The sequence below is a fragment of the Manacus vitellinus genome, unplaced genomic scaffold (assembly GCF_001715985.3).
Source record: "Manacus vitellinus isolate BGI_N305 unplaced genomic scaffold, ASM171598v3 scaffold_1_pilon, whole genome shotgun sequence".
NCBI classification, from domain to species: Eukaryota; Metazoa; Chordata; class Aves; order Passeriformes; family Pipridae; genus Manacus; species Manacus vitellinus.
This window is the reverse complement of record NW_021939396.1, coordinates 18,287,078-18,301,765: the sequence shown is the minus strand read 5'-3', so window position 1 is coordinate 18,301,765 and position 14,688 is coordinate 18,287,078. Positions and strand designations below refer to the sequence as shown.

Sequence of the window (14,688 nt, the reverse complement as noted above, 5' to 3'; positions counted from 1 at the left end):
GCTTTCTCAAAGTAGTTCAGAGAAATGTGTGATGAAAACCTTAAGGACTTTTTTCCTCTAAACTGGAAAGATATTTTGTTTCTTGTCAAATTGAAACCCATAAACCCTATTTTTGCTAACACTTGAAAGATTTTACTTTTGCCTACAAACATAAATACATTTGGAAATCTGAAAAGGTTCCTGTGAACAGAAGTTTTGTCCTCAGAAATAGTGTTTTGTCCTCTGAGCCAGTCCATCCTTTGAAAAGTCAAAACTGAACAGGATATCATTGTGAGCAATCTGATTTAACTTCGAAGTTGGATCTGACTTTGAAGTTTGCCCTACTTTGAGCGGGAGTTTGGACTGGATGACCTCCAGAGGTCCCTTCCAACCTGAATTATTCTGTGATTCTAAGTATTGTTTCTTTTTCTCAAATATCAGATGTTTCCTGTAATCCTACATTTGTTACTTTAGAATGCTGTGTGAAGAAATGTAAACCTTTTGATGCAACTTTAATTTACTGTTAAAGCAACAAAATCCCAGTGCCAACTTCTACATATTTTTTGTTATATCTTTTTTTTTCTTGAAATGATTCAGGTTTATTTATGAGTTTTTTGTTTGCTTGACATATTTGATTACTTATCTCACTATCGTACATGTTTTCTGTTGTTCATAAGAGGAGTTGTGATTCTTTACATAGGTTATTTGTATATGTTTTGGAAAGCTCATTTGGGTAAAGCCTCATGTCACTAGAATTCAAACAAACTTTCCCATGAGCAGCTGACAGCAGGTTTAGTTCTTTTCTGAATGAGAACTTCAAATATTGTGCTACTATAAACATCAAATAATTTTTGGAAAAAAGCTTTAATGTGGATTTTTGGTATAGAGAGGAAAGAAAAGAAAAATTGAGGGACCCTCAGGTGAGTAAATATCATAATTTTTCAGCTGCTGTCTTTATTGGGAAATATGTTTGTGACTGACTACAAGTATCTTACCCAACTTTACTGTTTGGTGTTAGCAATGTGACGGTACCTCACAGGATTCATTACCTAACTCTAACAGTTGCAGCTTGCTTAGTACCCTTGCACTCTGCACTGAATACAGCCTGTACATGCAATATCCTGTTGAAGTGCTTCTTGTTTCAAGCAGCGCTGTGTTGCTGAATACAGTCTCACTGCTGTTGGCTCAGGAGACAGAGCAAGTTAATTAATTCAGCATGGTATTTAATTGAGTCACTGTGCCAGATGTCAATTACTTTTTAGATCTTTCAAGTTTCTGTCTTGAAGTACTCTAGCAGTATCCGTCTCAGAGTACTGGAAGGTTGGGTACCTTGAACAAAAATTATTTAAATGCTGTTCAGAATTGTAAAAGGAATAGCAGTATTTTACTTCATCAACAGTGTTCCAGCACTGTCAGGAGATATGATAGTGCAAGGCTCATATCAGGACTGAAGAATACTCATATTCTAATGGTAGACTTGAAATAGCTCAATGACTATTAAAGTTCTTAATTTTTCTCATCTAGGAGTTTAGCTAATATTCATGAATTACAGATAATTACATTATGTAATAGTGTATGTCATGCATTACTGTTACTGTTGATGAAACGATTTGCATGCAGCCACCAGAAATCTTAAGAATGTTGGTTTTAACAAATGAGTCTCAGATCTTAAAACTTGTCTAGGCATTTAATTTTTATTTCAATCTGACCTTAAGAACTCCTTATATCATTATTAAATATTTATAGATATATATTTAGATACTTTTATTAAATGTAGGGTGATAGATGTCATATCTAGATACTTTTAATGATCTGTTCCTGTAATTTTGCCAAACTGGCAAAATTCCTCTGTTCTCGGCTGCATGTGTAGTTTGTATCTGTCTGCACAATTGGGCATAGAGGTTATTGCCTTCCATTTCCCTCCACTACTTTCACTTTCCATTTACTGTTCCATAATAATTGATAGTCCCAAGAAAATGAAATGCATCGGAATATCTTTTCAAACCTAGAAAGTGTACATGTCTACATGTTTCCAGGTTCTGTTTGAGATTTGCTGTTTTGACAAACAGACCCATGAAGAGTTTGTGGAATATTGCCGTCTGTCTACAGCTGGTGAGAACTCAGCTGTAGAAAGGAAGACAACATGATTTTATCTCTGGTTTTACCAAGCAGGCTCCAACTTTGTGCCTTGCTGCATCACAGGAGATTCAGTAGTTCATGAGTACCTACAAGCAGACAGGAATATATTTTAAAGCATGAGATTCCTAGCTTGTGATTCCTGTCTTTAACAAGAAGGTGGGTTTGCACAAATGCCAAGTCTAATGTGACCATGCAGGTGAGAAGAGCAGAAGACCTCTCTAGGCTGGTCGTACAGACTGCTGAAAGAGGAGCTGCTGTGTGTAAGCAGACCTAAATTTAAGGCACTAGCAGACTAGTTAAGGAAAAGCCATTCACTTGCCTTTTTTCATCTGTAAATATTTTCCCTATTTGAGGGGACAGTTTGGTGGGAATGAGGCCCTTGGAAACGAAAGCAGCAGTGAACCACGTAGCCCACGACGGACATCAAACAGTGGTTGCTCCAGCAGCCGTGTGGAGGCATTCTGAGAGGCCTTTTCCTTTGGCTGCTTCCGTCTAGTTTTTGGTGTTAATCTGTGCCCATGGCATGGTTTTGTGAAGCAAAACAATGAGCAGCTGGATGCAGCCCCCCATTCTCATATCCTTGTCTCAGGGAGGAGCATGCGAGGCAGGCCTGTACCGGCCTGATAAGGAAAAGAGGATTCAACGTGGCTGTGAAGGAAATCCACAGGAGGAGAGTGTGGAGGGCTGGGCCAGACAAGCAGTGGGACGCAGCAGGCACCCTTTAATGGGATCTGGGAGATTCAGCACCGAAGAGACACTTCATCTGGAAGACACACTCACAGAAGTGTTTGACAGGGTAGCGTGTGAAGGGCTGAGGATCCAAGGTTCAGAATGCAGCAAAGTTGCTCACTACCTCATCTGGGACTGGTCACTTTGGGTCAAAAACCTTGTGTAGGTAAGACAGAGACTTTAATCTTCAGAGTTGCAGCACAAGGATTTTCTGGTACCTTTGGTTGGAGGTGCTGCATGGCCACAGAGACAGCCAGTAGTCTGTCCACAGTCAGGCTGTAGCCAGTCTGTAACCTCTGTTTATCTTGATCAGACATGGAAAGGGATAAGGTAGATTTTATCTTTTGGTATTTAGATGCAAATGAAGATTATGGCTCTTAATATCACAGAACTATTTTTATATTTAATTATCAAAAATAGTGTATTGAGTAATGAACCTTGATTCTAAACTTTGTTATACTGATTTATACCTTTAAATATGTCAAGGGACTACAAAAGCCTTTATTTCTCATTTTTACTACTATTACTGTCAGGTTCTTCATATCTAGAACTAGTTTAAAATCACTTCCTTCTGTCTCAAACACAAGCAGATGTTATCGTTGTAGCACTTCAGGACAGCACATGGTGTCACACCAACAGCCAGGAAGGTGCTGGTCCACTCTGCATGTGTTGGGATTCTCCACTTAGAATCATAGAATCATTAAGGTTGGAAAAGACCTCTAAGTACATAGAGTCCAACTGTTAACCCAGCACTACCATGACATGTCCTCCAAACATCTTTTGAACTCTTCAGAGATGGTAATTCCAACACTTATCCAGGTAGCCTGTTCCAATACCTGACCACCCTTTCAGCGAGGAAAGTTTTCCTAATATCTAATGTAAATCTCCTCTGGCACAACTTGAGGCCACTTCATACGAACTAAAACATTTCAAAATATTGAGATATGCCAAGATGATGTGGACATCCACATGTCCATCCACGATGGTTTTGAGAACACATCACCTCACATTGCCTTACCTTTTACCATGTGCTCTCCCATTTATATAGACATGTAGTTGAGGAGAATACAATAATAGAAAGACCCTTTTTAAACTTTTGTCCATAATTGTAGTTTATACACTTTTTTAAAAAAAGTTATTTCTGCTCTTTTATTTACATTTACACAAAAAAGTTAATTTAAACATGTTACTAATACAACAGCAAGATGTAGTATCTGAATAAACACTCTGTTTTGGAAAATGCTGAAAGCATTTGTGGTAGGTTGACTTTTTTTTTTTTAGGCCTTCCTTAACAACGGGGGTCAGAAATCTAAGGAAGTATTCCATATCATCCTTTAGCGTAACACAACATATAAATAAGGTGCAGATAAGAGAGCTCACTCTCTTCTGGTGGCTGAAGGCGACAGGTCTCTCTGTAGACGGTCTTTGCTTGTATAGGCCAGGGCCTGACTGCTTAGACCTGCTGTTGTCTCTGGTCCTTTCGGGAGGTGTGGGGAGTTAGTTGGTGCTTTGCACAGTTCTGTTGTTTAGTTCAGGAAGGTATTTAATATGGTTTTTTTATTTGTTCGCTAGCTCTCTATTAGCGGTGTATATTTGGAGGATATTTGGGTTTTTTATCCCTGTTTCCCCCTTCTTTTTCCCTTTTTTGCCCCCCTGGGAGTTCCCTATTGTGTGTACAATATATTCAAATTGTATATATAACTGTAAATATACATAAATATATATTTTTGATATAATCCCGTTTTTGTTCAGACTTCCTTCAGTTTTTCTGTGGTTCGGTTTTTTCCCTTGCTTGAGAGACTGGGAGGGGGGAGGATACAGCTTGGACTTGGCAAAAGAACCAGACCAAACTTACACAGCATTTTTTTCCCAGCTTGCAGAATTTGTTTCCAGATCGCAAATAGATGATGAAGCAACATGGTACATTAAAAGAAAGAGCACCTTGATCCTACACCTTTGTCTAAATGCTAATAGTACACTGGTATTAGTACTGCACACCATTACCACAGCTGTAATTTTAGGCTATTAAATATTTAAGGGACATACAAATAAGACAGGATTGAAATTACATCTTTTTTTTTATTCATTTCTGAATGGGTAATTTCAGAATGTAGTATTATGTCAACAGAGGATTTTTACATAAAATTGCTCTTGCTTTTTAATCTCTTTTCCTTGGCTATAGCCCTTTTATGGAATACATATACCCATGGTGCATTTTGACACCTGTTTATCAAAACAGCAGTACTTTAACATTTGTTTAAAACTACCACTGGTCACTTTGAAAGGTTTTTAAAACTAATTCAGTGACTTGGTGCTTGCTATAAGCAGCTCCATTAAGCAGAATTTATCCTAATACTCTTGTAATTAAGTAGTAGACATTACCAATCATTCCCTTTAAACTAACTTAGTTCCCTGGGAGAAAACTCAATAAACTTTCTGTCCTATTTTGGCAAGCTTCATTTCAGTAGGGGGTCTTATGGAAAGTGGGAATGTACTGTGGGGCACATTGCCAGGGTGCTGAGAGCAGAGCAAGGGGATGGCCCAGCAGGAGAGAGGAGGCAAAGTCAGGAGCCTAGAACAGAAAGAAAGGCAGGAAAATTTGGTCCAAGGCCTCTCAGGCATCAGTAGAGGGAGATGCTATCTGAAAGTGCCAGGCTCTTACACTTTAGGATCACAGAATCGCAAAATTTGCTGATTTGGAAAGGACCCACAAGACAAGCTGTTTGGAGAAAATCACTGCAATAAATTTCAGTAGCAACATATTCTTGTGCTTCTAGACTGTCTTAATAATTTTCTAGCTAGTCTAATCTTCTCTGTACCACAGGCTTTAAGACTCAAATGCTTATTTTGCTGTGTAGATTTTGCTAAATTTATAACACAAATTTTAGAATGGGATGTAGTCTTATTTTAAAACTTCATACAAGAAAAATAATTTATCTCCATTTAAGGTCAGTCATGTACCTCATTGCACTGCAATACCTAAAAGACACTAGTTCTATACTCATATTTAAAATGAGAAATTTAACAATAATGTTGTCCTCTGAGGACATTTTTTCAATTCATGCTTTTTATAGTGATACCTCTTCTTATTTATGAAACATAAGTATTATAGACTAAGCAGATATAAAATGTCAGATTTAAATATTCAGCAGTTTTTGAAATACCTTCCTTCTCACTAAATGTTAACACTATTTTTTTAATTCTGAAATAAAATTGTTTCTAAAATGTTGACACTTTTTTTTCAGCAGTTTCACATTCATAGAACAAGCATGGGAAATTCTAGCTTCATCATTTTAGTGGAACATAAAGCTATGAAGGTGCTTGTTTCTGTGAAAATGTTTGCATTGTTAACCCAAGTATTTGGTAGTTACAATGGACACTGAAATGAAAGAACCAAAGGCTTGTGCTCTTTCTTTGAACGCTTGAAAATAAAACATCCTGGACACTCCTGGGTATTTTTGGGGCTATTACATATAAAGCTATACCTGCCTAAGGGTAGTTAGCCTTAGAGTACATTGGTAGTGGAAAAAAGCACTGTGATGCTGTTGCCTGTGGAACTGTGATAGCACTTGTGTTCCACTCAGTATATTGTCGAGATGTACTGTCTGGACATACAAATGCATAGGATTATGAAAACATCAAGGGTGCTTTCCATAAGATTCATAGAGGCAATAGTGGGCAGTTGTTTGGAATAAAAGTGTGTTGTAGAGAAAATTTTGGTGTGAAAAGAAAATTCACGTTTTGGTGGTGCCAAAATTTGTTTGTGTTAATAGAAATGCAGACCAAGGTGCCATATCATAGTAACAATAACAATATTTGAAATAATTGTCTATCTTCATTTAAAGAAAAAAATTACTTCAAATAAAGGAATGGAACAGTGATTTCACTTAAGACAGTGGCTCCTTGCCATCCCATACAGTGTAATGGAATGATCAAAATTCCAAAGATCATTTCCTTTTCTGTCTGAATATGCTCAAGAGAAGTAGCCTGCAAATTTTCAAAAATGATAGAAATAAAGGGTATTTCTGGTTGTTTTATTACCAGTCAAATTAACTGTGTTCTGTGAAAGTATGGTATATATATGAATATATAGGTAAACATAAAGAAGTAAAAAAAAAAAAAGTATATATACCTACATAAATATACACACAACATAAGTGATTGTGACTATATAAAAATAGCACATTCTAGTCAGAAGAAAGTATTGATTGTTACTATGTCCTAAAAATCATCGTTCAGCTGTAGCTCCTCTTCTAATGATGTTGTAGTATCACATAGCCAGTAGCAAAATGTGTCCTTTTCCACATGCAGCAGATCCACTTTGTACCACCAAAATATGGGAAATACAGAGCTTGACCTGAGAAATTCAGTGCTGAGGGAAGTTTGTAAATGTCCTGAGCCTCATTTATCAAGCCGGGAGAAAAAGTTCGTCAGTCTCATCCTGTGGTGGCTCCTTAGGCTCCAGAGAAGCTCAAAAGACAATTAGCTCCAGCCATTAGGGCTCCAGAGCAAAGAACAGGGGAGACATCATCAATTACCCTCCCTACCAGCTCCATACCGGTTGCAGCAGAGGAAGGGTTGCGCAGCTAGTACTCTACCTGATGATATTATTTATTTTATAGAGGTTTTTGGTGTGTCCTGATATCCCATACATGATGAATTACATGCATAGCCCCATCAGATTTTATATACTTTCATATTTATATTGTTTCATAGATCGTAGCAAGGTAGGGATTGGTTTCTTCTCTCAGCAACTAGCGACAGGATGAGAGGACATGGCCTCCAGCTGCAAGGGGAGGTTCAGGCTGGACATCAAGAGGAATTTCTTCACAGAAAGGGTGAAGGTCAAATAGTGGAATGGACTGCCAAGGGAGCTGGTAGAGTCACCATACCTGAAGGTGTTCAAGAAAGGACTGGACGGGGGACTTAGTACCATGGTCTAGTTGACAAGGTGGTGATCAGTCACAGATTGGACTCAGTGATCTCAGAGGTCTTTTCCAACTTAAATGATTCTGTGATTCTGTGATATTCATATCCCATCTTAAATAACTGAATACCAATTAATAAAACTTCTATCCCCTTTCTTTTCACTAATGCATTTTATTGTGTATTCCACAGACTAGAGAGTGGGGGAAATGTTTAAATGTATTTACAAAATGCCTTATAACTAGTGAATCATTAAACATAGTTATAATTTTTTTGAGCTCTTTTAACATACTTAGGGAATAATTGAGTTTTGCATAGACAAAATACTGCCTTTTCTGTACTGTAAGGGCAAGGTAGCGTTCTGAACACTACTGATGCATTTAGAATGAACTACATAACTATGAGATATCATCATAGTTTATGTAGATTATTCTGACTCTGAGACTATGTCTTAAAATTTAAAATTCTCCCTGTCACAGATTAATTTTTATATCTTGTTTTTGACATTTGATTTGATATTTGAAATGCACAGAAGATATTATTTTTAATAGAAACTTCATATATGTTAATAATTATTATTTATGTATTTATTTATAAACATCTCACATTTCCAAAAATACTTTTTCTTCTTTGAAGCTTTCTTTTCCACATGACAGTCTCTGATCTGGGGGATGAGTGACCACTTTTTTTAAACACAAATCTGGAACTCCTGCCATGTGTGAGGACACTAAAGACAAGTTTAGGGGAGCTGAGGGAGGTGTGCCTCAAAGCTGGGGAGGTGAGGAAGGATCCTTCCCTCTCTCCCCCTCCTGCAAGCTGTTGTCCTCACTTTTGGAAGAAAACTGGGGCAAATTAGCATAAAGGAAAGAGAGCAATAAAGCAGAAAACAATAGTAGATCCAAAATATCTTAGTTCTTTCTTTTCTGCTTGCGTTGAAGCTGGCTGGTTCTACTATTGCTAATTTTTAATTCTGCAGTAGACCTCCTAGTGTGTCTTAGTCTTACTGATTTACTTTTATGGTGTTTTTTCCTCTTGGATGTGGTTGCATTTGCTACATTAAATATTGGGTCTTGTTGTTTATATTTGTTACATTCCAAATTGTATTTTTCTCTTTTGGGATCCACTATTTTATCATATTCCTGTTTTCCTTCTCACTCTGGTCCCCTCCTCCAAGCAAAAATACCATCTTAATCCTGAATGCCTCCACAGTAGAGGGTTTCCTTCACTTCTTGGATCCACCCAGATCATGGACCACGGAAGGACAGGATGGGTTGCATTAAGTGAACCTTCCAGCAAGGTAACAGCAGGGAAGATTTAGATTAGATACAAGAAAGAACTTCCTAATGTTAATGAGACTGAAAAGCTGGAGGAGATTCAGGAGGTTGCAGTAAATCTGTGGCTGGTGTGTTTAAGAACAGGCTGGACCAAGACGAGAGGAGTGGTGTAGGCGCAGCTGAACTGTGGTGTGGGGGAAGTAAAAGGACCAGATGACCCTGTGGCTTTTGGCACCTTGATGCTGAGAAATTTCTGCAGCCAACTTTGCTTGTCCGGCTGCCCAGAAATGCCTGCAGGTAGCTAAAATCTTTCAAGATTGTCTTTAAAAGGCCAGAATGAGACAGTTTTTTGTAGAAGATGGCAGATGGGATGTTACAGGAAGCTAGACAGTTGGTCATACTGTATAGGTTACCGTTTTCAAAATCTAATTGAAATATAACAAGGGCTAGCTGAGAGATAAGGAAGTAACTGCTATATTTCTTTGGCATGTCCCTTCCCAACTGCCTGCAGGTTTTTTTTCTTCTGAATATTCTCCCTTCCCAATCCAGTTTCTAGCTAACTACAGTTAGAATTAACATTCTGTGTATAGCCAAATATTGAGTCAGTGTAGCTTTTTCAAAACATTATTTTCAGTTTTACTTAGGACTTTGTTTTGAAGTTTTCTGTATCTCTTTTTTTAAGGAATACTGTCTAACTTACAAGGATCATTGTCCCAGGCTTCTGTTTAACACGTTTTTGGAGTGAGAGCAATGGTATTTGATTTTCAGGTTGCCAAGTGTAAGCACTTTGATCTGGCGGTACAGCAGGCCTCAGGGAGTAAGCTGAATCTTGATTTTCGTAGTCAGTCATCCACTATCAGGTACCAGAGCCCCGATTAGCCAGGCTGAAAAACAGAGAACACACCATGGGTTGGATGTGGAAATATTTGCGAGAGGCTCTTGGCATCACTGGCATCCTCAGTGCTCATTTTTTGCTTCTGTGCTAGTAAATCTCAAATGAATATAGAAACAGTACCTGTGTGCAGTAAATGACTGCACACACACTGATTACTTTTGAAACCACTTCCACCTCCACCACCACATTCGGCTGTGGAAAGTAAGAAGAATAGCCATGTTTTCAAACTTGACTTCATAAATGTGAGACCACTTGATGTGGTCGTGCCTCCTTAACATTCCTCACATTCCCTCTTCCAAGCCAATTGCTAGCACTTCTTACAGGATTTAAGTGACTTTCTAGTAGCACCTACTAGCTTGCTCTGGCTAGTGGTGTACTTGGGATTAAATGGCCTTTTCGAGCTTAAATAATCATTTCCTTATCAGTCATACCAAAGATGCTTAACTGTCTGTTTGTTTACTATTACTACCATAACTGTGAGGTCTCCTGAACTCTTCCAAAATAGTCGTGATGTTCTCATTGTATTCTGCCTTTCTCTGGCTGTGTTGTTGGACAGGAGTGTCTCCTTTGGGATGGTTGAAAGGCATGAAGAAGTAAAGACGCTGATGGGGTGATATTTGCTGCCATGACCCACTGTAGCCTGGTATTCAGGCTCATGAGAGCTGCAGCAGTATGTTACCTCGATATTTGCACTTGTATTGGGATAACAAAGATGGCTGAAGTTATTCTTTCAAGGTAACATAGAGCATTTGCAAATCTCTTCCAAATGAAGTATGCATTAGACATCACAATTATATGCCTTAATTTTTTTACTCTACCTAGATGTTTTTCTGCTTCCATGTGTAGTCTTTGAAAAAAATATAAAGCAATGAAAGGGAACGCACAATGACCACAAATTTACAACAGTGATTAATAATGCACTTAGGACTTGATTTTGCTTAGTACTGAGCACCTCAAGCTTTCATTCAAAGCAGTAAGGCTGAGGTAGGCTTAGCATTTTGTGACACTGAACACTGCAAGTACAGTCTATAAACCTCTCCATAGAAGATAAATATTTGTTATTTTATTTGACCTTGAAGATGGGACTGGTTTGTTAGGGTTAAGGTCAATGAGTATATTATTTTTAGACAAGATACAGAGTACACGGATGGTTCTGCTTTATTTTAGTGTGTTAACATCTGGCAGCATTCTGTGTTCCATATGCTGCTGATTGTCCTGATACATTCATCTTCAGTGATTATCAAAAAGATTTCAGTGCTCTGGAGTTAATCACACATTTGAGAAGACGAATACATGAAGATAAGTAGAAAAGCTGCCTGTAGGTTTCTGTGTATAAGACCAATATTTGGGCAATCTTGGCAAGTAAGCTATTAATTTAGAATTTTTTTTTAATTTCTTAATTAGCTAATGTCTGTAAGAATGAAAAATAGTATATTAGAGTTCAGTATTTTTATCAGAATAACAGAGACAACATTGTTTCTTGGAAAACTGATTGTGCCCTTTTAGTTCTACATGCACACTTGCTTATTTTTTATAATGGTGAATAGTTAAGGGGATTTTAGATTTACACCCTTTCCTTATGTATTATTTTTGTATGGCTTTGAAAGTGTAGCTATGCTTCTGCTATTTCATTACAAAAAGCACATGCATAACTATGAACTGACTTTTTTTTTATATTAGTGTTTTCAGTTTTCCTAGGTTGATAACATTTTTTCCAGGGCTATAAATTATTATTTTCATTCTGTGCTGTTTTGATCTTACATGCTGACAGGTTCAGGGGAGAAAGACTTAAGAGTTTCACGTATAATTTGCCACATCAAAGCGGGTGTTCCTTTTTACAGTACCATCGTCTTTCTGGGAATGCAGAAAGTCTACTACAATCAGAACAAATGCTGAAGCAAAAACCAAACCAAACCAGATGACTGTCAACCTTGTGGCTTTTGCCACAGCCCACACTTACCTTAGAGACCAGTCCTCTAGGCTAACCCACCGTGGCACTGCCCATATTCCTGCAAAGAGTAGTTCAAGTAAGGAAACAGCTGTAGGGCTCAAAGTCTAGAAAGATGACCCTTTGCTTCCCACACCTCCTGTCAGACAGGTCACTGCTGCTCCACTGTCGGCTAACAAGGAAGGGCGCCATGAAATCAGCTTTGGCCATGGCTCTTCAGGCAAACCCTGGGACCAGGGTCTGTCCACACAACACATCATGAGACATCTGGTCAATGAAGGCATCAGGAAAGCAGCAGAAAGGCCGAAGTGGCAGTTTGCCACAAAACAGAAGGTACAGAAAAAACCATGTAGCATTGCTCCTCAATATTCCTCTATTGATTCAATATCTATAATTTCAAAGAAAAAAATAAAGGCAACAAAGTCTCTTAGGGTGTATAACATATCCACTATTGGGATAAAACTTGCTTTATTTTATCATGCACAAATTTGTTTAGATCTTAGCAGTGACCACTCTTCCTATTGCCAATATCTATTAATGATAATTACTTCAAATACTATACTCACTCAGTGATAGCATCACATCATGGTGAGGAAGATTGTGATCTTATCTAAACCTATTCTGTTTAACTCTGACACTCCTTCTATTATAGTGGGGCCCCGATAAGATCATGCCTGTTAGGATCAGACATTAGTTGGAATCAATATTGGAAAATGTGCCTGTTTTTGCTTAATAGCAAAGTTAGTGTGAGGGTCAGAGTGAGATCATTTGTTGGATGAGATTGTACAGCTTCATCTTGTAATGGAAATGTGTTGCTTGCTTTAGCTGCTGGTGAAAAGTAAAAACAAGAGCTCTTTGAAAGATGTACAGCTTTGTTCATAATCACTGTGTAAGGAAGATACAATCATTATTATGACATTTAACATCTGTAGTGCTGCAGCATGTTGAGGTTCTAGTTGGGAACTAGTGCTCCTTTGTGCTAGACTCTGAACCTGATACTAAAAAGACAGCTGCTGGCCTCAGCTAGCTTAGGTCCTGTTTTTAAACCAGACATGAGTACAATGACAACAAGTGTGGGAGGCAAAAGCTAAAATGGTGATAATTAAGATTAGTATAATAACAGTTACATCACACTAAAGCTGCAGACATGAGTTTTTTAGAGATAGTGAATGAAAAATGCAGTGAATTTGCAGATTACTTCAGAAAATTCTTCCTATATGCATTAATCTAATGGAACAAAACACAAATAAATCAGGAGTATTATTTAGATAGGAATTTTGAAACTTATTTCTTGATAAAGAAGGATGTAATCTAGATCAGTGATGATGAACCCTTTTAGAGCTTAGTGCCAAATTTATTTTAAAAAGCTCAGAAGCTCTTGTGCTGCCAACATTAATCTCTCTGTAACAAACTTGGCACTAGTGCCAGCAGTTTATGGTTACTGGTGGAGATGAACAGTCAGAAAACACAAAGCACCATAATACTGTTTTGCTGAAAAATATGGTTACTCTTTTTATAAGACTTTTCAAGATTTAGTTAAAGAAACCAAAGCAGAGTCCTGAGGGTATTGCATGGCATATATGAAGGCTGCAGTGCCCCTTTCTCCTTAAGAACATTAATTTTTACTCTCCAATAAATAAAAAAGTCCATCTGGATAAATTACAAATAAAAAATTTATAATGAATCACCCGTTGTTTTGATCACAGGACTGCAAAATATGAGTGACACTAATTCTGTGCCTGAAGTTGGCATCAAAGGGGCTCATGCATAGCTTCAAGTGCAAGGCACATGCCATGACCACTAGACTGGTCTAGAGAAAAAGTCTCCAAATAATATATTAATAAATCTTAAATCATTCCAGTGTAGAATTAAAACCAATAAAATAAAATTGGAAATTTCCATATTTTTTCATTACATGAGAGTCTTTTTGAATGCCCAGCCCTTTAATTAGATAAACTGCTAATACTAGTGATGTGCTAAGACCTGGGCAGTGTTTACCAACCATTTCCATTTCGGTAATACCACTCATCACTGACTGTATTTGATCATAACCTCTAACTTCTTGTGGTTTGACTCGAATTTTCTTTACAGTTCTCAACTTGATTGCAATTCCTCACATTTGACACACCAGTCACTAAATTTATGATGGTGTTGAACATACACATGACAGGAGTGATAGTTTTCACTAGACAAAGTCAGAAAGTTTTTGATTTGGAATAGAACATATACACTGTCATGATCTCTTCTAGTTATATATATATATGTCATTACCAGTATCACATATGTGCCAACTGGTAGTTATGTAGAGGTGTAACTGTAATTTATGGTTGTTCGAAAACAAAAGTAAGTGGAATGGCAAATTAATAAATCGTTGCACCAGTGTTAACAGTAAAAGCATGACTGAACTCACTATCATCATATTGCCTTTTGATTCAATTAAATGCCATTGCTTACTCTTTTAACATCATATAGGGAAGCACTGTCAATTGAAATAAATCATCAAAGTGGATTTATATAAATTAAAAATTTCCCCTCTAAGATGTGCATAGGGATATTTGAACTGCCCATTAAAAGTGAGGCATTTCATGTTTTCATTGAATAGTGCATATTATTGGATATAATATAAATAATGGAGATGTAGTTTTCACTTTACTTTAAATTTTAGTTGTAGCAAAGTAGAGGGAGGAGCAGAGCCATTTTGAAATCATCCCTGAAAGAAATGGGAAGAGTGGATCTTTGAAAGAAATTTGAAATATTTCAAGATTTTAGAAATCTTTGTAACAATGCAGGACAGAATT

General features: G+C 37.4%; 1 protein-coding gene across 2 annotated transcripts in view; it reads left to right on the top strand.

The window, feature by feature from the left end:
• Positions 1-14,688, top strand: part of ZFPM2 (zinc finger protein, FOG family member 2) — a 306,116-nt gene that overhangs the window by 151,065 nt on the left and 140,363 nt on the right. The gene's annotated exons all lie outside the window — the stretch shown is intronic.